General features: G+C 50.2%; 1 protein-coding gene and 1 long non-coding RNA gene across 2 annotated transcripts in view; both read right to left on the bottom strand.

The window, feature by feature from the left end:
- SH3BP5 (SH3 domain binding protein 5) overlaps nt 1–24,003 on the bottom strand; it is a 71,232-nt gene that overhangs the window by 18,961 nt on the left and 28,268 nt on the right. The gene's annotated exons all lie outside the window — the stretch shown is intronic.
- Nucleotides 1,583–24,003, bottom strand: LOC137766134 (uncharacterized). Its single transcript, XR_011074276.1, has 2 exons — nt 23,898–24,003; nt 1,583–1,950 (listed from the first exon to the last, which is right to left on the bottom strand). It is a non-coding gene; the product is annotated as an uncharacterized lncRNA (long non-coding RNA).

The raw sequence follows: 24,003 nt of genomic DNA, 5'->3' as shown, positions 1-24,003 counted from the left end.
GGCTTCTCTTGTTGTGGAGCATGGGCTCTAGGCGTACAGGCTTCAGTAGTTGTGGCTCGCAGGCTCAGCAGTTGTGGCTCGGGGGCTCTAGAGCGCAGGCTCAGTAGTTGTGGCGCACGGGCTTAGTTGCTCCATGGCATGTGGGATCTTCCCGGACCAGGGCTCAAACCCGTGTCCCCTGCATTGGCAGGCGGATTCTTAACCACTGTGCCACCAGGGAAGCCCAAGCGAGGTCCCTCTTACTTCTCCTCCCTAATCACAGGGCCACACTGGCCACTGCTAAATAGATGGGGACGGGTAGGGGGTTTGCGGGGAGAAAAGATGTCAGCCACCAAGGAGAGCACGTTTCCCTTCCACAGAGTGCGAGTGAGGGGGTAAGGGATGTGGGATCCCCGGTGTAAGAGCTGAGCTCATTCCTAGTCAGGAGCTGGGGAGCAGATGGTGGGGTCTATAGAGGCTGATGCTGAAAGCTCTCTGAGTGTGACCTCTCCTGCACCCCGACCCTGTTCCCTCACCTGCTCTCAGCAACAACTTGGACCCCGCTCCCAGGGGAGCATGGGGCAGTCACAATTTCTATCAAAACCACACTCCCATTCAGGTCACAGGCCCCTGGATGGCTTTCCCTATTCCCTATGAACGCCATTAGCACTTGAAACCCAAAGGGATTCTCTGGGTTTACTTAGGAACCAATGGGCTCCATCTGCACGCACCTCCCAGTGCTCGACGGGAACAATCACGGATCAACAAGAGGCTTCCGGAAACCTCGGGACACATGGGGTGCCCCGCTGCCTCCTAAAGAGGATCAGAAAGTCACCAGCCTGGGGAGAGCAGAGGCTGTCCAGAGTGTGAGGGCAGCAACAGCCCTTTGGTGGCCATGGGCCTCAGAGCACCACAGGGAGGCCTGCCTTCTGTGGCCCGAGTGCTCTGGCTGGGATGACCCCACCCCACGGGAGAGCAGGACAAGGTCAAGGTGCCTGCTGCACTGGACATCCGCTGGGGGGAAGCCCCCTGTCCTTGCCTTTTTTAAAAAAAAAGATACAATTTTGTCCTTGCCCCTTTACGGTGACTGTTGCATGTGCTGCTGGAAGAATCCATCCCCCAGCTAGAAGCTCATGGAGAAAAGCCACAGATGCCTCTCCAAGCCATCTGAGGAAGATCAAAGATCCCCAGCGAGGGAGGGATATCAGGATGAACATCAAAGCGGGCAGGAGACAGGGCATGTGTTCTCGGTTTCACTCAAGCTCTGGTTGTCCGCCGGTGTTCTGAGCGATCCCAGGGACGGGAAGTTGCCAGAGTCTGAGACTTTCAATTCTGCAAACTTCCTCCTTCCACGCCCTTTCAAGCCTGTCTGAGGTTAATGGAAGAGTGGCCAGAGATGGGCATCGGCCACTTTGACCCTGAGGATGTCCCGGACACAAACATTTTAATCAGAAGCATTTTCTGGAGAGAAGGTCACCAAGTCCATTTAGTTCCTTGATTATTTTTCATATCCAGTGTTCCCAATTTTTTTCGTTTTTATTTAGTCAAAATTAGTTTCATTAGGATCAGTTCTTTTCCATTTCAAATCAAGTTGAGCCACAGAGCAGTTTCATCCACAAACTTTACTCATTATACAGCCTATGCCATGGAGTTTTCCATTATTTCTGTCAAACTCAAGTTTCCTGGACCAATTTTGGCAGATCTAAAAATGTGTTGAACATATGGGACATCAATGTTTAATCAGTCCCAAATGTCACCATGTACACTTTGAGCCATTATCAGTTACTATTAAACTGTATCATATAAAACATATTAAACAATATCTATTACAAATTACATGAAAGATCTATGGTGCGTATCTCTCATTAGAGAAATACGAGGAAGCCGTGAGCAGTCTTAAGAGACATCGTACAGGGCGGCCTGCAGCTGGTTTAGTGGAAGGCTCGTCAATAAAGCAGAATGTCAGGAGTCCTAAGGGATGAGAAAAAAGCAAGGTCAAATAGTTTTGCTCTGTCCTGGGGTTAAAGATGAGCGGTTTAAAAACAAAAATTAAAAAGCTATTATATCAGCTTCAAAATAACACAGAAGGGAGAGCTGGGGTGGTCGGGGTGTGGGGAGGTAAAGACGAAACAAGACTGGCCAATGGGTTAGTGATTATAGAAGCTGCGTGAAGGGTATATAGGGCTCCACTACACTACTCTACTTTGTATCTATGTGAAATTTCCTATAATAAAAAGTAAAGAAAAAAACGATTCTCATTTGCAATTACCTACTTACTATTCTCTAGATCTGCAATGTCTTATACAGGAGCCACTGGCCACAGGTGGCTGTTTACATTTAATTACAATGAAATAAATTAGGTTTTCAGTTACTCGGTCGCACCAGTCATATTTCAGGGGCTCAGGAGTCACATGTGACCGGTGGTCCCACACTGGACAGTGCAGACACAGAACATTTCCAGCATCACGGGAAGTGCTACTGGACGGGCTGGCCTAGACACTAGCCAACAATGAGTGAAGGCTGGTGGAAGGTCTCAGCTACCATCCACAACCTCTGGTTTGTGTTCATCAAAACGGCATCTTCATGCTCATAACTGCTAATTAGTAGAGAAATGCAAATCAAAACTACAGTGAGGCACCACCTCACACCAATCAGAACGGCATTCATTAAAACGTCTACAAATAACAGACGCTGGAGAGGGTATGGAGGAAAGAGAACCCTCCTACACTGTCAGTGGGAATATAAACTGGTGCAGCCATTATGGAGAACAGTACGGAGGTTCCTCAAAAAAATAAAAATAGAGTTGCCATAACATCCAGCAATCCCACTCCTGGGCATATACCCAGAGAAAACCATAATTCAAAAAGATACATGCACCCCTATGTTTATTGCAGCACTGTTTGCAATAGCCAAGACATGGAACAACCTAAATGTCCATTGACAGAGGAATGGATAACAAAGATGTGGTACATATATTCAATGGATAAAGAAGGCATGGTACATGTATTCAATGGAATATTACTCAGCCATTAAAAAGAATGAAATAATGCCATTTGCAGCAACGTGAATGGACCTGGAGATTACCATATCAAGCGAAGTAAGTCAGAAAGAGAAAGACAAATACCATGTGATATCACTTATATGTGGAATCTAAAATATGACACAAATGAACTTATTTACAAAGCAGAAACAGACTCACTGACAGAGAACAGACTTGTGGTTGCCTAGGGGGAGGAGGGTGGGGGAGGGATGGATTGGGAGTTTGGGGTTAGCAGATGCAAACTATTACATGTAGAATGGATAAACAACAAGGTCCTACTGTATAGCACAGGGAACTATATTCAATATCCTGTGATAAACCATAGTGGAAAAGAGCATGAAAAAGAATGTATACGTATGTATAACTGAATCATTTTGCTGTAGAGCAGAAATTAACATAACGCTGTAAATCAACTATACTTCAATAAAATAAAAAAATTTTTTTAAAGCAGCATTTTTGTTCCTGCTCTGTTTTATAAATAATCATACAGTTAAAAACCTGTCATAAAGGAAACCTGGGGGTACACTGTGGTGACACCCTGGGTGCAGGGAAGGCCCAGCCACTCAATAGGGTGCTATGACCCAGTTTCTGGCAGGACAATTCCCACTTCCCCGGGTCATCCAGGGCCCCATAGTGACCAGGGCTGGGTCTGACTCGTTGGGGGCTTCGGGGAGGTTCATCTGGGATGGAGCCCACCTTGCTTGTCTCCTGTGTGAGGCATCAGCCTGCGCCTGACCTCTGGGCCCAGCACGCACGTCCACACCACACCCGGGGGCTTCCCGCTTCACTCACCTGCCACTTGTCCCTCGGCCTCAGGTGGGCACCATCTGCCTCCCTACAGACGGTCCCCGGTCCAGCCAAAAGCTGCTGGCAGGAGGGAGGGCATGGGGCTCTTAGCCCAAGTCAGCAGGTCAGGGCTGGCCAGCCACGGCCGTCTCTGACCTTCACACTCGGCTCTCCCTGCACGATCACTGTGGCTCACCCAGCCTGCCAGCCACGCGTGGCGGGGTCTCCGGGAACGGCACATCCCACGCGGGCCCCCAAATCAAAGGCTTGCTGCCGCTGCTGGGACCCAACAGATGCCGAGCCTCTCTCTGCGCCCCCCTCCCCAGCCAGAAAAGTGCCTCCACATCCACCCCCTGGGCTCCCTCTTGCTCCCATGCTCATGTGGCTGGGCTCCAAGCTGGCAAGAGTCGGTCCAGGGCAGGCCTGAGGCAGGGGACGGTGCCCAAGGCCAAGGCCCTCGTGACCCAGCAGCACGCCGGGAGCTACCACCACACCCAGACCCCTGGCCCACGGGGGTCAAATCACGAAGTCTTTGGGCTCGAGGAGATAGAAGCAATGGAGACCAACCGTTTTGTTTTACAGAAGCGAAATCAAGAGCCTAACAAGTAAACTGGCCTGCTCAAAGGGACAAGTCACATACCACCTCTAACTTCCTCAAATACGTGCTCACTTGGGGAGCCTCTCTGCTGTGGAGGGTTCCCCAGATTCAGCAGGGCTGTACCTTCTTCCCCGCAAATCCTCCCATTTATTTCTCTCTCCGCCTTGTCCCCAAACCGCCCCCCACCCCCCCAGGTCATTCCCAGGACACAAGAAGCACAGCATCTCCAAGTCTCGGGGTCAGAAAGACACACGCACCCGTCAGGGAAGCTTCCCTGGAAAACAGCACAGATCCCGGGCACGACAGGGTGCCCGACCATGGCCCGAGGTTTTGAGGGAGGGGAGGGGGCTGCTTTGCGTGGGCAGAGCCCCGGGCTCTGTAATTACGCCTCATGACAGTCCTTCACAGCTCATGAGTGGCTGCTGGTTTCCCATGGGGAAGAGGGAGCATGGGAGCCAAGAGGTGGGTGGATGAAGAATCGGGATGCCAGGATGAGGAACGGCATCTCCCTCCGCTCAGCCACAGCCAGTCTCGCACCCGAAGACAGCAGCTGCCTTGGCAAAGCTCTGTCCCTGCTCTCACCTCCTACTCCTCTCCTTTCTCTCCGGCGGGGAGCCAGGAGGCTGGCTGGCCCTCACCCCGTTCTGCCTCTGTGGGCACAGCCCTCCCTCTACCTGGGGATTGTGAGCAGAGCTGCCAACATCTCCAGGGCCTGCTCTCCAGAAGGCAGGCCCACCAGGACCACGTGGACAAACATGCCCCTTGCAGCTCTCCAATCCCAGGGCCCCTGGTTCTAAACACACCATAGTGCTGGCGGAAGAAACCTTCCCCTGCCCTACACAGAACTGGCATTGATCGCCTGGCACAGCTGGGCCACTGTGAGGCCCCGTCCTGTGTCCAAAGAACTGGGAGCAGCAGGGTACACTCCCAGCACCAGCAATGACCATTGTCTTGGGTCTTCAACCTTGAACAAGTCACTGGATGTCTCAGACTGGAGGTGAAAGGGCGAGGCCTCTCTTATCTCCCAGGGAGCCTGGTTCCCAGTACAGAAGACATGTAATTACAGCAGGATTTTTGAGGCCGCGGCCTGGAACGCAGCGTCTGGCTTAGACATGTGCAAACAGTCCATCAGCAGGTGAGTTTACCACTGAGCTAGTCTGCTTTTGCTGTCATCTTTATTGTATATATTTGCAAATTTTCCATAATAAAAAGCTTACAAAATTGCTTCTTGATGCACTTCTTAATCAGCTGTTACTTTGCTATTTATCTACCACATAGTTCTTTCCTCACACTCAAAATTATGTCACTGGGTTGAGTAAGGGCATCACATGAGGGAAAAGGGGAGGCCCACCCTATTTATCAAATCAAAATATAACAGCTGTTTCTAGTCAAATGCTTTAAACCGATCATAAGAAAAATACATTGTTCAAACAGCCAGGGAAATCTGAAAAAGGATTGGGCATGAGATGATACAAAAAGAACTGTTATTCATTTTGTGAGGTGTGACATGTGATCTTTTAAAGGTTCTTATCTGTTAGAGATAAACACTTAAGTATTTATGGGTAAAGTGATATGGTATCTGTGAACAGCTTTACCATTAAAACTGGGGACACTGGGGAACACAGGTTTGCAAGATATTGCTGCTGATGCTGGTTGACGGGTGCCTGGGGTTCACTGACAGTCTCTCTACTTCTGTGCACACTTGAAACATGACATAATAAAACGTGGTAAAGAAATGTTTTTTGAAGGCTTTGGTTCATCAGTTATCACTTTTGCTATTTACCTGCCACGTAATCACAAAACTCAAGAAAATGCTATTCACTAAAAGATTAGGGAAACCAAAGGTATTTATCAAAGGTGCTCCTCACTGAAGGCAAAATTTAAGCTAAATAAATAAAATAAATAAAAATTTAAAAAATAAAACAAAACACCTGTAGGATTGCCAATGAGGGGAGGTAAAGAGCCCAAATTTTAGCCAAGCGAGAGACAGGTTTACAAGACTGGAAAGGCTCCTGACCCCTCGAAACCCACCTTGCCCACATGGGCAACTTACCAAAAATGTGGTGGTGTCCAACACTGGCCCCCCCCCCATCCTGTTAGTGGCCAAACCACTCCGGCTCACCTCTAATCTTGATCTCTTCTGCTGTGATTTAAAACCCTCGTCCCTCGAAGAGAGGGGGGGAGGGGGGAGGGCACCCACTTACAATGACAAAGCACATTATCAGCCCAAAGCACTTCCAAGGAGAGGAGAAACCAAACTGCAGAAACCTGGGTAAGCCCTGCCCTGACCTGCACCTCACTTCTACTGCCAAAAGGATAAAAGGAACCAGGTCAAGGGTGTTTATTAAACTCCTGCTGTACCAGTATTCACCTACGGAATCTAGCCTATAGCCCTGTTGGTAAGTATTGCTGTACCCATTTGAAACCCAAAGAAACGGAGGTTAAGGAACTGATCCAAGGTCACACGGCTAGAAAGAAAGGAGACCGAAGTAACCTAAATGTCCATCAACAGATGAATGGATAAAGAAGATGTGGTATATATATATGCAATGGAATATTACTCGGCCATAAAAAAGAATGAAATGCCATTTGCAGCAACATGGATGGACCCAGAGATTATCATACTAAGTGAAGTAAATCAGACACAGAAAGACAAATACCACATGATATCACTTACATGTGGAATCTAAAAAATGATACAAATGAACTTATTTACAAAACAGAAACAGACACATAGATATAGAAAACAAATTTATGGTTACCAAAGGGGAAAGGGGGGAGGGAGGGACAAATTAGGAGTTTGGGATTAACAGATATAGACTACGTATAAAATAAACAACAAGGACCTACTGTATAGCACAGGGAACTATATTCAATACCTTGTAATAACCTATAAGGGAAAAGAATCTCAAAAAGAATATTTATACACACAGATATATGTATCACTGAACCACTATGCTGTACACCTGAAACTAACATGACATTGTAAATCAACTATACAAGAAAGGGAGGGAGGGAGGGAGGGAGGAAGGAAGGAAGGAAGGAAAGGAGGAAAGAAAGGAGACCAGGCTCGGACCCAGGTGCCATGACTGCAGTGTCCTGGAAGAGGAAAAGCACCAGCACAGGCCCCATATTACTCCACTTGTCCAGCAGGGAGACTGACAAGACCGATGTCTCTAGACCCTGATGAGAAACCACAGAACCCACCGGGCCACCCTCAGTTTGACAAACTATCTCTACAACGCCATCTGCACATTCACTTTGCCCAGCCCTCTGGCCAAGGCATTCTCTCTGTAGAGCATCCAAAGCTGGACAAGTCCCGGCCAACCTCCCCACCCCCAGCTCTGTACCAAGGACCGAATGGGCTCCAAAGACATTTCCAGCCTCTACACTATTAAAATAAATGGGCTCAAAAAACATTCCTCCTGGGCTTCCCTGGTGGCGCAGTGGTTGAGAATCTGCCTGCCAATGCAGGGGACACGGGTTCGAGCCCTGGTCTGGGAAGATCCCACATGCCGCGGAGCAACGAAGCCCGTGCGCCACAACTACTGAGCCTGCGCGTCTGGAGCCTGTGCTCCGCAACAAGAGAGGCCGCGATAGTGAGATGCCTGCGCACCACGATGAAGAGTGGCCCCAGCTTGCTGCAACTAGAGAAAGCCCTCGCACAGAAACGAAGACCCAACACAGCCAAAAATAAAAATAAATAAATAACTATGCCCTACGACCAAAAAAAAAAAAATTCCTCCTGCCTCTGAGATAAGAAATACTCAGAAGATATAACGGGAATATCTGTCAAGGGCCCCTTCCCCGCCAGTCTGGGATCCACAAAAGGGGCTTCTCAATTGGAAAGCTTCCTGACATTGGCCAGGACTGGCCTCCCCCCAGCCGGTGCCTCCGTCACACAGCTGCTTGGCTTCACTCCCAAGAGGCTGCTGTTAACGGGGGCAGGGGACATGCCCATTCCAAAGTGACTTCCATTCACACAACTTACTTGGCAACTAAAGATGGATGGTTGGGAAGAGGATTCGCAAAGCTTTCTACTCTTGGCCTGGGGGCTGGAAGACACCCACAGAGGAGCCATGAAGGGAGACAGGGAGGCGGGGGAACAGTAGGGCAACTCAACCCCTGGGCCCCCAACACATGCTGGTGACCAGAGACACCTGGTCAGTCCTCCGGGCTGAGGGCCCTCAGAGTTGGTGCCACAGCAGAAAAGCTCACAGGGAGTTTCCATGATCTCTCTACAGAGCATCACCCAGTGACCCGGGGAGCCCTAGTGACGGGGAGACCATGCCTGAACTTTTAATTCCCAAAACCTAGCCAAGTGGCCAGTACATGGCAGACGTTTAAGAAATGTCTTATTTTAATAGTGTACTCTGTTTAGTTTAGGTACCAAGCTAGGGTACAAATGATAAGCCACAAACAACTTCCTGGTGGTCAGTCATCCAAATGCACCTTGTAATTTTCTCCTTCTGTGGCTCCAGACCAATGGAGACATTGATCTCTCTGGGCGCACATATCCTCGGAAGTGCCCATTTACGTGATGTGAAAACTCACCTGAATAAGGACTTCACTGTATACACTAAATCGTGTGATGTGAATGTCATTCTCTTGAGATCTAAATAATTCCCCTTCTACTCGACCTCGCCTCCTCCAAGCTGACTGATATATAACCCAGGTTCCAGTGGGTCTTCAGGAAATTTGTTGCCAGGTGAAATTTTACCCTCTGAATTCACAAGACCAAACTTCTATACTTATATTTCAACAGTTTGCCATGTTATTAACACTTTGAAAACTGTCCAACATATGAACATACTGACAACGTATCTCGAATCATTTTATCCTTCACTTGGCCTTCTTGACAAGACTGCTAACTCCTTGAAGGCAGTGATGTTTTGTACCAGGACGGTGACTTGGAAACAGGAGCTATTCCAAGCCCTTCATCGCCAGGGACCTTGGCTGCCCCCTTCCCACCTTCTCCGGGTTTCAGCCTGCCCTGGATCATCTGGCACCAGGGGTTGCCTGGGACACTGAAGCACAGCCAGAGGAGCAACTGATTCACTGAAAGGTCAACCCCCCTCCCCTCCAACTCATCTTCTGCCTCTGGGTTAGCATGACTTGGCTTAATTTTAACTACCACCGGCAAGATGAACCCCAAAAGAACTCAAGGTCAGGAGGACACAGATGAAAACAAGGGCCTAATATAAATAAGAGTAAGCACAGCACACCTCCCGCCTAGCTCGGTATATGGAAATGCCAGCAGCCCCCAGCCAGGGCCAGAGCAGGCCGTCACTGCAACAGGACACAGAAGCAAGCACACCCAGGCCTCGGAGCCCACGCCACTTCAAGCCACCTAGGGCTCTCTGAGAAAGACAGGAATGGCCTTGTGATAAGAGCCAGGGTGCAGCAGGGCCCCCCACTTGGGGAGGCCAGGTGGGCACCCGCTGGCTTTCCATCTGGTATTGCCAAGCAAAGCAGGTCTGAGGACTCGGGGCCTCTCCCGGCCCTAGGGGGTCAGGAACAAACCACAGCCAATGGTAGAAGAAAGAAAAAGGAAAAGACACCCAGGGGAAGAATCCAAGGTCTCAGGGCCGTGACAACTTTGCCTTAAGCCGCTGTATAACTCAGGCAGTCAGAGCACCCTCCTTCCACCCAGCGTTCATTTCACGTCTACCACGCACCATGCGTCATGAAGATCTGCAAAGGTCAGAAAGATAAGATGCGATTTCTGTCATCAAGGAGCTCAGATTCAGGGCGGGCGGTCAGGGTTCTCAGCCCTCGTTGGAAAGGTTAGGAACCCAGACGCGGGAATCGGGCTGCCTGGGTCATTAGCTGAGTGACCCTGAGCATTTTAATTCCCAGTGCCTTGGTTTCTTCATCTGTAAAATGTGGACAACAGAAGCCACCTTGTGGGGCTGATCTGAGGAGCAAGTGAGTTAACACACGTAAAGTGCTCAGAACAGGCATGCGCGAGCGGGACAGAAGTGTCAGCTGTTACACCAGCAAGCATGACGTAGTATTAGCTCGTCGTTATTAACCCACAGGACAAACCTGTCCTGTGGGTTTGTTATTCACCCTTAAAGGGAGCTGACGATTACCTTGAAATTGTGTTTATGATGTATACACCCCCGTGCATATCCGTGTGTTCCCGGAGGATGACATCACAACTTTCATCCAGTTCTCAAAGCAAAGCTGCAGGAAAGCTCAGAGCGGGAGGGGGCCTGCAGCAAGAGTCTCAAGAAGGTGCACTGACCTGTGCCTTCATTTTATCAGGTCATCAGGCAAAGGGCAAAAGCTTCCCATAGAACTTTCTGCAACCATGGAAATGTCCTCTGTCTGCACTGTCCCCAAACAGCCACCATCAGCCACCTGTGCCCAGTGAGCATCTGAAGTGTGGCTGGTGAGACTGAAGGACTGAACTTTTGGTTGTATTTCATTTTATTATTTATATTTAAGTAGCCACGCGTGGCTACTGGCCACTGTTTTGAACCTCACAGACCTAGTCAGTCTGGGGAGGAAAACATCACAGGCAAAGAGAACAGGGTGTGCGCAGATGCAAAACACCCCATGACGTACCCAGAGGTTGTGACTGAAACAACACGATGCGGCCAGCAATTGTTAGTAGCGGCGGAGGCGGGCGCACGCGGGGCTCAGCATGGAGAGGAGCAGACGCGGAGGAGGAGGTAAAAGCCTTGTGTGCCCTGCTCAGACCTGGGAGTGTCACCAGAGACAGAAGCAGCGCTGTGTCAGGCAGCGTCCTCCGGAGAAACAGAACCAGTGGGCTGTGTATACACAGCCGGTCCCTGACTCACGATGGTTCAACTTCTAAGTTATCGACTTTATGACAGTGCAAAAGCTATATGCATTCAGTAGAAACCACGCTTCAAAGGTGGACCGTTCCCTGGGGGACCGGCGTGCAGTACGACCCTCTCTCTGATCCTGGGCAGGGCAGCTGCAGCCCCCAGTCACGGGGGTGAACAACCGATAGACACACTGACAACCATCCGGACCCACACTCCATCCTGTTTTTCCCTTTCAGTGCAGTATTCCATAAACTCCATGAAATAGTCAACCCTTTATTATAAACTAGGCCTTGCGTTAGAGGGTTCTGCCCACCTGCAGGCTAATGTGAGTGTTCTGAGCACGTGTGTGGTGGGCGGGGCTGAGCTGGGATGTCCAGGAGGCTGCGTGTATCAAATGCATTTTTCGACCTATGATATTTTCAACTTATGATGGGTTTATCAGGATGTCATCCCATCATAAATTGAGGAAGATCTGTGTATAGAAAGAGATTTATATTAAGGAATTAGCTCATATGATTATTTTTGAGGCTGGAGGTCCAAAATCTGCGAGGTGGACCAGCAGGCTGGAGACCCAAAGCAGAGCTGATGCTGCAGGTCAAGTCCGCACACCTCTGCTGCGTAACTGCCTCTTGCTCGGGGGAGGGCAGTCTTCCGTTGTAGTCAGGCCTTCAGCTGATTGGGTGAGGCCCACCCACACCATGGAGGGCAATCTGCTTATGCAAACCCCACGGAGGTAAATATGAATCTCATCCAGTAAACTCCCTCACAGAAACATTCAGAATAATGTTTGACCGTGTATCTGGGCCCTGTGGTCCAGCCAAGTTGACACATAAAATTAAGCAGCACATCCACTACAGTTTTTGAGCAGGATTATCAGCAAAACTGACTTCGCCAAGACTGAGTTGGGAGGTTATGGGTGAGAAGTGGAGAAGGGGGACTGGGAGAGGCAGAATTCCAACGGAAAAAGGCGATTTCAACAATCCGGGCAAGACATGAGGGCTTCCACCGAAGAAGTGGTGATGGGAAATGAGTCGTTTAATGAGTGTGTGTTAAAAGAAGGTATGAATGGATTCTGTGACTTGACGAAATCACACACACACACACACACACACACACACACACACACACACCTTCCTTTATGGTAAGCTAGCATTTTCTCCTAGGACTCCAACACAATGCAAAGGAAAGGAAGTTTCCCATGTAGCAGAAAGGGACAGAAGTGATGGAGCAGAGATACGGGGTTTGCAGCAGTTCCCTCCTCGGAGAAGTCCTGTGCCTGCTCTACGGGTCACATATGCCCACCTCTAAGTCTTTCCAACCAAGAGCCTCTCTAGAAGATGAATAAACCACAGCACAGACATGGCAGAGGTGGTTAGCTGCCTCTCAGTATCCATGCTTCTCTTCATCCTTAGAAACAACCCTGCTAGCTAAAACGCTCCAAGCCAAGCCTTTCTTGCTACCCACGACCATGACCGGGGTCAGTGTGAAAACACCTCCCAGCCTTCTCTGTACAAAGAGAAACTTTGTTCAGCTGTACGCCTGAGATCAAGAGACTTAAATTCAAAGAATGAGAGAACCAGCAATGAAAGAGAAGCAGCGTGTTGCCTGGGACTTCCGGGTAGATTCTTTAAAGTACAAGGGGCATACGTCCTTTCCCCTCCCTCTTTTCCTGAAATACAGATGAGATGGATGGCTTGAGCGTCTGGAGCTATCCTGGACCAGGAGGTGACTCTTGAGGATGGGACTCACATACTAGGATTGAGCAATAAATACGACACTGGATCTCAGATGACCCTGGACTCATGGCATCAACCTAGATTGCCTAATTCAGGTCTTCTTTCAGGTGAGAGAAAGTATTCTTGTGTGTTTTGGCCACTGTTTTTAAGCCCTGTGTTACTTGCAGCAAAATGCAATTCCTGGCTGATACAGGATGAGGCCATTATTTTGCATACAAGGCAATATACATTTCAGAATTTTAGGTTGTAGAAGTTCATCTGTATATTTTTTATGGGCTTGGGGCAGAGCCAGATTGAAGATGAACCTACCTAAACTAATACATTGCCTCACATATCAATTTCTTTCCAACAACTGCTCTCAGGAGAGCCCGCTACAGGTGCCTGCAGCCACCCTGGTTGAGTGCCCAGGGTCAGTGTGAAAACACCTCCCAGTCGTCCCTGTATAAACAGAACCTTCGCTCAGTTGGCTTGAGCCTGAGATCAAGAGACTTAAATTCAAAGAATGAGAGAACTTAGAAGATACACCACGATTTTCAGAAATAAAAAAGGCCCAGCACCTTCCCTGCAGTACAGTGCTTTGCCAAAAGGCTGTGGAATGCACTGGAGGCCAGTAACAAATTGATGAACACATGGTATTTTGTGTTTTTTTTTACTTCCATTGAAACCACTTCTTCAAAGTGAGGCTTCCTAAAGCCAGCTGATCACTGCCTTAATTGAAGCAAAGAGGCACCCTTTCCTCTAGTGCCTAAGGAAGTTCTAAATGGAAAAATGAATAAACAAGCAAATGAATAAATGACCAAACTAACTAATAAAGGCACTCGAGGATGGGGAAGGGGAGAGAGCTGGAGGGAGGCTGACGCCCGGCAGAGGAGGAAGGACAGCTGGGGAGCTCACCTTCTGGAAGGTCCTTCAGAGGAGACCCAGTGGCGTGGCCTCCCATGAGGCCCTCCGGAATGCAGCGATCAAGCTGCATTGGGAGGGCCAGGAAGGGACAGGAAAAAATGTCAGCCTCAGGCACCTCTCTTAGGAAGCCCATTTCCGCCTAGAAGCACCAAGCTGAGGGCATTTTAGCCATCTGGAATCCTAGCACAAGCGCCTGTCCTGTACCTGCCAGGTGGCAAGGCGGGGACCACAACTCTCCACGGCTGAGCGCTGTGACTTCAGGAGCCCCGAGAAGGGGCGGCCGACTCTGAAACTACTTTCTCCACCTGGCTGATGACTCAGACCACAACCTCCCTCCTCAGCAGGGCTGCCAGATTTAGCAAATAAAAATACAGGACTCCCAGGCCCATTTGAATTTCAGATAAACAAATAATCTGTTTCAGTGAAGTGTGTCCCAAGGTTTACATGGGACAGAGTGATGCTTAAAAAAAACGATCTGAAATTCAACTTGAACTGGGTGTCCTGTATTCTATCTGCCGACCCTACCTTTAGGGCTTAAACTCCACAAGGACCTTTCTTTCACCAGGCAGAAATGAAAACTCGTCTATGGCCTGGACTCCTCAGCACCTCCCTCTTGGTGTGATGGGCATGGTTCTGTTACACACATTTCAAGAAGCTCCCCCTGTGTGATGAGCCCCGAGCTGGGAATCAGCCATCCCACCAGGCAGGAAGCAGAACCACCCAAGCTATGGGAGTATTTCTAAGCAGAACTACTTGAACATCCAAAGACCATAAATCTCGAAGCCTTATCAGTCGTCCACTTCTCAGCGTGAATCAGTCCATCAGATTCTTAGGGGGAAGTTTTCCTAGAAGGGAAGGGGGAACATGAAGTCACACTGGGAAGGGTGAGGAAGGGGGAGAGAAAAGGAGGAAAGTAGGGTGGGCAGGGGGTGTCCCCAGGCGAGGAAAGCTAAGTCAAAATGTTCAAGAGAAACGTCACCGCTGGCTGGGGACCAAACCCTGTCGCCTGGCAACATAAGAGGCCTACCCGTGTTGACAAAACTGATAGCAAAAATACATCCCATACTCTGATTTTCTTCAACTGAGAAATCAGTCACCCTGCTGCCCCCTCTAGGGAATGCCAGTGGTTTACAGGAGGGGGAGGGAAGGGCGATCCATGTGGAAGCGGCAATTTCATTGATTTTATTGACAATAGATGGAAGGGGGGACGGAGGCGGGGGAGGGAAGAAAGAAAAGAAAAAGAGAAACATCCAAGGAGCCTCATGGTTTCAGATTCGGTACAGAACTCCACATCCTGCTTCCCCTCCAACCGCTGTCCTGCAGTGACAAACCACATCTGTCAGCTTCAAGCCGCACTTATGGGTATCAGCCAGGCCTCAGCAAAAGGCCACTGAAAGGAAAAGGGGACTGTCCCCGAGAAGCCCCCAACAGACCAGGCATCGGCGGGGGCGCGGGGGCAGCACTCCCAGCATCATACTGCCCCGCTGAGACCCTGCTGGCCACGAGCCCCATTCCTGGCTTCCTGCTGCCCGCCAGGCAGGAAAGGGTCAAATGCAGGTGGTCCTCGCGCCACAGAAGAGAAAACCTCAGATCAGCCGCACTCCCTCTCCAGTCATGGGAGAGTGGAGGATGCCTGAAGCACAGCCAGCCCAGCAGAAGGGGCAACGGCTCCAAAGGGGGGTGGGCCCGTCTGGAAGCCTCGAGACCTGTTCTACGTCAGGAGCCTTCACCCTGGGTCAGAGGCTGCCCCTCGTCTCCCCACTGACCCCATCTTGACGCAAGATTCCAGGCCTCCCAATGCAGCTGCTTCTCCCCCCGGAATCTCCAGCCAAGACTGCAAGGCAGGGCGGTCCTGCGGGCCAAGGAGGGTTAATATAGCACATTTCCCTCCTGCCGTAAATCACCAGGGACTCTGCTTCGGGACAGGTGCCCCGTCACCCAGCGGCCTGCCCTCAGCCCGGGCACCTGGGTGATGCAGTTCCCAGGAACTGGCCTGTGGCCGCCCAGTGGGAACGTGACCAGGATCACAGGGACGGACGTCACTGACCCAGACCTCTTCACCCGAGCCTCACGCAGACAGCTGCCACCCAGGCAGGCACAGGCTCAGCAGAAACAAAAGTGACCGGGAAAGAGGGAGGCAGGACGAAAGTGCACTCAGGTCCCAGGAGGGGAAGAAGTTTCAAAGGGCCACCGATGACTTGGCAAGAGCCTCCCAGGTGCCCCAGGGCAGCAAAGGCAGGGAAACAACTGCAGATGAGCCCAGCATCTCCCCTTAGCCCTACGAGTCGATTATTTCTCTTACCTGTTTCCACAAGACGTGCCAGGGTGTGGTCAGGTTTCCAACAGTCCCTAAGTACTGTCAGAGTGCCAGCACCAGGCTGCAGGCAACAGCCAGAAGCAGGGAGATGGGGGTTCAAATCTTCGCTCCTCTCCATGGGGGTCTGTGGTCTGGGCACGTTCCCTTACCTCCCAAAGCCTTAGTTACCGTCCCCTCTGTGTGACGGCAGTAATGATACCATCGCCTGGCCACCTTCCGTCAGGCCCCAGTGGGTTCATGTCTATAAGGGACCCACCCCTGCAGGCCCAGGCACCCCACGGATCTGAATAAATGAGGGCCGTGGGAGCCCCTTGAATAACCTGACTTTCTCTAAGCCTCAGTTTCCTACTCTGCAGAAGGTTTTTTAAAAGTACTGCCCTGGTGCTTGGGAAAGTGCCTGGTGTACAAAGAGTGTTACAACAACTCTCCTTCCCCTCCTCCCATCCATCCTTGACCTCTGATGGCTCTGTCCACACCCTGTCTTCCCGGAAACAGTCACCTCCGTGCTGCCCAAGCCCAGCGCCCCCCTGCAACGTGCCTACATCACTGTGAGGCTCCCACTCGGGCACCAGGTGCTGCTAGAACTTTCAGGGGAAGAGGAGCTCACCACCTTCTCCCAGGGCTACACCCAACTGCGCTTCAACTGCCTGCTGCCTCTTCGGGTCACAGCCTTGGAGTTCTCATGACTCACTCTTGGCAGCTGGTTAACGACTCAGTCCGATCCAGCCCCCTCCACCTCCTCCCAGATCAGATCACAGCACGGGAAAGGCGCATGCGAAGGCCCGAGTGATGGTCTCTGGGCTCCGAGGCTAGTTTCCTCATCTGTATTATAGGGACACGTGGTGCCTGAGACACCGCTGGACCTCCACGCAGAGCTGCCACCGGTACGGACCCGACAGGTGGCATCAGTGCCCCATCAGTTTCTCCAACACAACCCGAGCCCACACGCAAGAGCCACCGCGGCTACTCTACCCAGGCAGGAGACTAGGCTGAGGCTGCACCCTCCCTCATCGGGCCATGCGGTTCCCTCCCTGCCTGGTCCTTCAGCTGCCCGAGGCCCCACCGCACAGCCCTGGAGCTGACGGACTCAGGCCAGGTCCTGTCCACGCCGGCTCCCCCCTCAGATTGCGGCTCCTCTGTCCTTTACCCAGACTGTCTCATACTCAGGGGCTCAGGTGTGTTTCCAAAGCTTTACACACAAGCGCACACACCCCGTGACCTCACTCCACCGGCCTCCTGCACACACCGTCTACACCTGTGCCATCTATACCTGTTCTCTAACAGACGCTCCTCCCCACTGGGCTCTCCACTTGTTGAGTACGTTGATCCTCATCATTCAGTGGATTCCATATTTGTGAATTTGCCTACCCACTATGACTTACTTGTAACCCCAAAATCAGTATTTACTGCACTTTCGGAGTCATTCACGGACCAGCCCAGAGAAGCAAAAAAACGTGAGTCTTGATGTGCACGATGCCAGCTGAGGCCAAGCAGAGAGGACCTCCTGCCTTCTGTTCCAGCTGTCAGGTTGCAAACACCCATCCTTCTCACAGTCTACTGAGTGCCATGTTTTTCACGTTTCTGTGCTTCTCGGTGGTGGTTCCTCTCTAAGGTGGCCCCCAAGCCTAGTGCTGAGTGCCGTCTGGGGTCCTACCTAAGCACCGGACAGCTGTGACGTGCCTTACAGAGAAAATACGTGTTTTAGATGAGCTGCTTCCAGGCGTGAGTCATCGTGCCATTGGCCATGAGTTCACTTTTAATGAATCAACAATACAGTACATCCAGAAAAAGGAAGAGGAAATGTGCACATCCGTACAAGTCGCTGCTCCAGTAAGCGCCAACGTCAAGTCTGTAGTGCAAGATGAAGCCGTGGAAACGCGGATAAATGTGTGGATTCCATCTGGCAACAATGCCTGAGAGGTCACGACGGAAGCACAACACGGTGTGGGGTTGAAAGCCAGAGAAATTTTTGGTTCTGTCACCCAGGGGGCAGGGAAATGTTCATCCCTTCTGGGCTAGTGTTTCATTGTAAAGAAACATTGTATAGAATTAATTATTCATAAGACATATAGATTAAAGAAGGTGTCTTTAAAGAGAAACATACATAAAACAAAGTTGTGTTTGATGAAATCGTGACCAGAGGCTCTCAGGAACAATCCTCTGTTTCCCTGGGAGCAGTGCTTCACTCCATTTCTCAAATGAAGGGGGAAAAACCACACCCACACACACACACACACACACACACACACACACACACACACACACACACACACACACACACACACACACACACACACACACACACACACGTGAATCCAGATCAGTAACAAAGATTCTACTTTTGCCCAAAACATTCCATCCCACGCAACTTTTGTAAGACTGCTAAGAGGGGACTGTCAGCTCTACAGGACAGAGTCTTTCTTCCGTTCTTGACAAGTGGCTAAACTAGTGCATGACACTTAGTAGGAACACTGTAAATATTCGTCGAATGAAAGAAAATAATGAATTAGAAGAAAAAAATTCATGGACAAGTAGAGTATAACCTGTATTGACATACACTTGCATTTTCGTCCCATCTCTGCAAAGCCCAGGCTTCCTGTTCTCCACTTAGGGAAGGTCTTCTGTAAACAAAATCAACATCCAGATTTCCCAACAACAGAAGACTACAATAGTGATTAACATAAGAATTCAGGGGATTATCTGACATATTTGACTTACTCCTTTCATTGGAAACATGACTTCCCTTCCATTCAAGGTCCCCGCCACTCATCCGTTTGGGCTTGGAGGGCTTTCCATCAGTCGCAAGGTAAGTCAGCTATCCCCTCATCATCATTTTCGATCCTCTGCCACATTTTATCTTCACAAGCAACTTGGTATGTACCCACCCTGCCTGGGGTCACCCTTCTGTCTCTACATCTTCCATATCCCCTCCCAGCCAGCAGAGGACTGTTTCTTCTTCCACCCACAGGGTATTTTTTTGTGGTGGCGGTGGTGTTTTTGTTTTGTTTTTTAACATAGCAGATTCACCTTGGAGATATAATATTTGATAGAAAAATACATCTGGAATAATAACTTAACATTCATTTTCTTTCATCCAAATGCTTTACACGAACTAACTTAATCACTGTGGTAAACTGCAAAAATGGCCGTAATACTTTGCAGGTATTTTTGCAGGTGGAGTTTGCTTTTTCCCTACCTCTTGCTTTTGGACGAGCCATGTGACTTACTCTGACCAGCAGGACATTAACAAATGTGATGCAAGCAGAGGCTTGGAAAGGGCTTGCCATTTCTGTTCCTAGAATCCCAGCACCATATGAAGAAGCCCACACTAGCTTGTTGGATGAGATGCACGTGGTCCAGCCACCCGACACCTCAGCTGACAACAAGCCAACTGCTTGACAGATAAAGCCAACCCAGATCAGCCAACGCTCCAGCCAACCCACCAACTGACTGCACATTCATGAGATCAGCCAAAACCTGAGTTCAGAAAACTTGCCCAGCAAAATCATGAGCTAAGTAAATGTATTAAGTCACTGAGTTTGCTTTGTTTCATAGCAACAACTAACTGATACACAATTCCATTTTAGAGATGAAGAAATTAAAGCACAAACATTAAGTAACCTGCAGAGGTCCCACAGCTATTAAGTGGTAAATTGGGATTAAAAGCCAGGCAGTCTGGCTCAGAGGCCAAGCTTTGCCAGTGGTCCTACAGTTAAGTCAGCTAAGTTTCAAACATTTCCCCAACCACTTACTTCCCCCAAAGGAGGTTAAAGCACGTGGACGTACCTGGTCCCATAAACACAAAACGGGCAACTGTCAGCACTGAATATCCCTCACTATTTTGCATTTATGCTGCCCTTCAGGGTTCCAAAGTCTCCTGACACATTCCAACCATTTAAAAATCCGAAGGTCCACCAATGGATGAGTGAATAACAAAATGTGGTCTACACATACAGTGGAATATTATTCAGCCTTAAAAAGGAATGAAATTCCAACACAGGCTACAACATGGATGAACCTTGAAGACATTATGCTAAGTGACAAAAGCCAGTCACAAAAGGACAAACTCTGCACAACTCCACTTACATGGGGTACTTAGAGGAGTCAAATTCACAGAGACACAAAGTAGGACAGTGGTTGCCAAAGGCTGGGGGAAGGGACGAGTGGGGAGTTATTATTTATTAAGTACAGGGTTGCAGTTGGGAAAATGATAAAGTTCTGAAGGAGGATGGCGGTGAGGGTTACACAGCAATGTGCATGTACTTAATGCTACTGAATCGTGTACTTAAAAACAGTTACAACGGTAAATCCTATGCTAAATACAGTTTACCACCATTTTTTAAAAAGGAAAATACTCACAAGGGTTGGGACTGGCAGTGATAAAATGCCAGGCCCGGGGCCACTGTTGGACTAGTTAGAACACAGGGAGCCAAGGAAGCAAGAAACTCTCTGCCATTCAAGTTTGCTGAGTCACACGGGCTCCACACCCACCCCCATCCCCCTTCAGAATGTCCCCTGCCACACACAGAAGGCCAGATGGGCTGGCAGATATGTCAAAGCCACCTTAAAAACAAGCTCTGGCTCACGGACAAAACCCTCAAATAAATCAAAGCCAGTTTCCTGCCCCCACCTGGCCCAGGAAAAAAAACAAGTGCTCTGCCTGCTCTCGGCAGAATGTGGATTGGGTTTTCAAGATCACAGAACTGGATCCGACTCCTGGTAGGAAAATGAGTTGACATCAGGAACAATAAAGTCAGTGCAAATTTCTGATGATCAGACACAATTCCTACTGGCCCAACAATCACAAGTCTTTGTAAACTCTTTATGGAAAACCAAGCTGTAGAAGTCTTTTCCTTTGTAAGTCTCCGTTGTTCGCTGAGACTCTGGATGGACGGACAGGAGCATTCCAGACGTTATAAAACCATCATTACAGTATTACCTCTTCTTCTTTTTTTTAAAAGGAGGTATACATCAAATATTAACAGAAGGTATGGGGACTTATTTTCTTCTTTTTGTCTATTTTCTGAATTTTCTACAATCTTTTTTTAGTGAAACCAAAATCTAAGATCATACAGGGATTCCATCATCAAACATTAGCTCATTTAAGTCCTAAGGACACCTCAGGACTCGCATGGTCCATGACCATCACTGTTTCACTGTTTTCGATCACTGTTTCCACAGAGACGAGGACGCTGAGGCTCTGAGAACGCAGTGCCTCACGAGACACACTTGGAGGAGACGCCTTGAAGGCATCTCTCAGAGACCATCCCTGTTACACACAGTCAGAGGGGTTTGTAAATATAGAAAGGAAGGGGTGGGGGTAAGACCAGAGGAAGGCGCAAAGCCACACTTCACTGCTGCCCAGCAGTGGGACCCTCCCAACGTAGCTCCCTCCTACCTCTTTTTCCATCAAAGAGGACTGGGGTGCGGAACAAAAAGGGAGTGGTGTGAAATCTATCCCAGGTGTGTCACAGCCAACTGGGGACCCACCCACCAAATGAGATTTGAATGAACCCAACCCAGATGAAGCTGGATTTGCCAGTCATGCTCCTATCCCTCTGCAGGGGAGAAGTTGTGAGTAAAGCGGCAATGGAGAGGGAAAGCTCGGGATGCCAACGGAAGGCCGGGAGGAACATCTGGTCAACCTCATCATTCACTCATTGGTTCATTTGTTTGTTTCCTCAAGACTTGAACACCTTCTGTATGCTGGCAATGACCCAAACAGACCAAATACCCTGTCTGGGAATTTGTGGGGTTTCACTACTATAAACAAGTAAACAATAACAGGTCGGGGGTGAGAACTGCTATGAAGAAAAAGCCAATCGAGGAATGAGGGCTGGGGTGGCAGAGATGGTGGGCTGGCAGTTGTCATTTAAATGTCAGCCCAGGAAGGCCTTGTTGATAAAGTGACATCTGAGCAGAAAGCTGAAGGAGATGGAGTGGACCATGCAAATCCTATGGTTAAGACAACAACAAACAGGGGGAGCAGCAAGTTCAAAGACTCTGAGGTAGGAGCATGTATGACATCCGTTCTGCCAAAGGAGGAGAAGGCCCATCAGCTGGGGCTGCTGGCCTAAACGGCCAACCTCCAGAGGCCCCTGAACACAAAGGTCCCTTTACCAGCTCTGCTCCAAAATCTGAGCTCAGGGGACCCAGTGGGGAAACTCCCGTGGGGAAGCCACTGCCCAGGCTCCAAGGGGATGCTTTCACAGACCACTATATAATCACCCCACGGCATGGGGACATGGATGTTTTTATATAGATACTTGTGTCCTCAAAGGGACCATAAATTCAAGTGTTGAAGACTTTCAGAAGAGGAGGTTTCATGACCTCCTCAGCACTGACCCAATGTTTACATTAAAGTATCAGAAATTTCTCCTCAAACCTAACCGGAAGCCTTCTCACTGCAAGGTCAAGACCACTACCCCCCTGGGCTATGGTGGGTGAGACACATCTCCAACGTGGGGCACTTTGAAGGTCGTGGCACAGGGCACTTTGGAGGGAGGATGCCTTAGGGTTGGGGAGCTTCTGGGGACTGGTGAGCACCTTCTGGAGAAGGGCTCCTTCTCTCTAGAAAGCTGCAGCCTGGGTGGGGCCCAGAGGGAGGCGGAGAGAAGGACGGCTGCTCAGGCTTGTTGCAGGCCAACAAGTCATGGGCACTTTGATGTTGTACAGCCCAGGGCAGCAGAACAGGGAAGGAAGGGTTTCGGGCAGCTGGTCTGTCTAGGAACAAAGGCCACATTATCTGGAAGGTTCCAACCAGAAAGCTCAGTTCAGCGTTCAGAGTGCAAAACCCAAATACGTAGCTAGGATCTCGGTAGAACCACCAAAGCATCAAGGGGATCCCTGATGAGAAATCTGAGGGGTGCACGGAGCGGGGCAAGGAAGAGGAATGCCCAAGTCCTGGCCCCTTATCCTCGATGGCTCCCGTCTTAACACATTCCTGGGGCTTCGCTTCCCAAGGGCTCACTTTCCCATCGCCTCCCCCGCCCCCGACCCCAGCCCAACAGCACACTGCGCACACACAGTAGGGGCCTGCAGTGGTACCTGCACTCCCTGAGCATCTGCTTACAGGTAGAGACCCTGGGAGGCGGCAGCATCTTCTGTCACATAACACACAGCAGGACAGGAACTCAACCGGGACCAGCTGCTCGTGAGTCACCTGAGCAGAAGCCCCCGTGTGGGCCAAGGGGTGTGAGAGCCCCCAGCCCAGGGCCTGGCACACAGCAGGCACCACCATGTGTTGGGAGCTCTTTTCCTTCCCATTCACAGGGCCTGCATCTCAGGCTGGGAAGTCCCCACATCAGTGACGATCCAAGGGAGACACTGAAACCAGCAGCCCCGGCAGTCGCCTGACCACAGCCCCTCTGCCGCCCCCTTTTCTGGTCTTGGCTCCTCTGTTGCCAATTTGGGCTCTCAGGACAAAGAACCAATGTTCCAAGAGAAGCAGATGGCTAATTTCTCCCAAACCAGGGAGGAGAATACGAGGGAGGCAGTGTTCCTCCCGCTGCCCGACAGGCAGTCATCAGGGAGGGCGGAGGGCAAGCCCGACGCTCTAAGCACAGCCTCTGGTCCGGCCGCCTGGGAGGTGGACCTGGGTACCAGCTCCAGCGGCAGGGCAGCGCCCACTGGTGGGGGCATCCAAATGCCAGCACGCTCACCCTACTAATAGCACCAAGAGCGGGAGTGAAAGCAACCTGTGCGGGGGAGGAAAACAAGGGGCTGACTCCAAACGCACCTGTGGACACAGCCACAGCTGTCCCGCGCCCCTGAGCTTCAGCAGGAGGCCCACGCGTCAGAGGTGCGCCCACGGCGCGGGGCGGGGTGACGGGCAGAGCAGGAGA

This window comes from Eschrichtius robustus, chromosome 6, assembly GCF_028021215.1.
Source record: "Eschrichtius robustus isolate mEscRob2 chromosome 6, mEscRob2.pri, whole genome shotgun sequence".
Taxonomy (NCBI): Eukaryota; Metazoa; Chordata; class Mammalia; order Artiodactyla; family Eschrichtiidae; genus Eschrichtius; species Eschrichtius robustus.
Note: the sequence above shows the minus strand (reverse complement) of the source record. Positions and strands in the feature narration are given on the sequence as shown.